This window comes from Taudactylus pleione, unplaced genomic scaffold, assembly GCF_031769625.1.
Source record: "Taudactylus pleione unplaced genomic scaffold, aTauple2 ptg000481l, whole genome shotgun sequence".
Lineage (NCBI taxonomy): Eukaryota > Metazoa > Chordata > Amphibia > Anura > Myobatrachidae > Taudactylus > Taudactylus pleione.
The window spans coordinates 1,480,872-1,482,489 of NW_028284883.1; positions in this window are offsets into that span (position 1 = coordinate 1,480,872).

Here is a 1,618-nt window from a genome sequence, read left to right on the forward strand (position 1 = left end):
AGGTCTCATGAGACTCAAAAACAATACCCCGTTAAGTGGGGCTAATTGAATAGCCCCCCAGAGGATCAATTAGAGCATGGTAATATACCGTGTATCCCCCCTGAATCCATTGACCATTCAGACTGTGTGGACATGAGAACACCAGAGTCTGACCGTATTCCCATTTCCTAACATTCATATGAACCATATAACAATGTCCCCCCCACACACTTCTGTCTACTATGGGCATCTGTTTCTTAAATCCAGTTTTGCTTTTATATTCACCTTTTTTTAATTCTAATACACTAATATAAGATTACTGCACCACATCCACCATTTATTTAGCCACTAAATATAAAAGCAGTTCCCACACACATTACACAATGTTTTTCTTTTCAGAAGACGATTTTTAGAAAACACCATTAGTATTTTTTTTCCTTTTAACACATTGAATGAAATTGAACCAAAAATAGCCAAAAATTTTATTTTGTTTTTTATTGTAAGAAAGTAAACTTAAAACAAATTTGTATTATTTTATATACACTACAAATCATTTTTGTAGTTATTTACATTGTGTAAGAATATCATGGTACCCCAACAATACTTAACATTTTTTTAAACTAGAAAACCTACTGGATTAAACAAGTGGATCCCATAATTGTGGAAAATTTATTTTTGATGACCAGAAAATAACTATGAAAGGGCCAGGGACTCCCCTAATACAAATGATGGAGCCCTACTTGTGTTGGAGCCAATATGGGGGAGATACAGTATGTCCTCCCTCATCTATGGAAAATGTAATTTTCCTACAGTGCTGGAGATATTACATGGTTGTCATAGGCAGTCACCAGACAATAGCTAGTAGGGGCCACACTATATGATGTGGGGTGATAGGGCTCATAGTGCTTTTATACCTTATTTTGGAAATGTGTGTTTTCTGTATTTACAGGTGATCATGAGACAATTTTCACTAATGACCCCCACCCACTCTTTCACATATGGGTGTCTCTGAATTTATGGAAGCCAGGATGGGGAATTTTGCTCAAACTTGGTCACCCTCATTTCTGTAGTGTATGGATTATTGCATGTGATAACACTTATAACAAAGCCCTCATTTCTATTGGGGCAAATAATATGAAAACAAGGGTGATCCCATCTTTCTAGGTGCCATTCTGAGGTGGTGGTATAGGGACTTAATTTATTAACCCCATTTTCCAGTATAATTTTTGCTTTGTTCCTTAACTTACATTGTTGGGCATGTATGCAACAATGTCACTTTCTGTTCTTCCACCTTGGCTGTCAGCATTCCTCACTGTTCATCTGGACTTATGTGTAGAAGATAATTTTCTTTTCTTTTATTACTGTCTACCAAAACTGTGAATGAGTGGGGCTTTATGGTGTATGCAAAAGTAAATTCCTACTCATCATCGGCAACAGGTTTGGTATGTCGGTGATCAGAATAACAACAGCTTTGTCCCAACAGTCAAAATCCCAATGCACAAAGGTAAATTGCATAACCCAAATCCCTAACTGTATCCTTAACTCACCTTTCCCGCAGCCTAACACTCCTCCCACAGCCTAACTCTAACATTCCCCCCTGCAGCCTAACCCCAACCCTCACCCCACAGCCTAGCCCTCC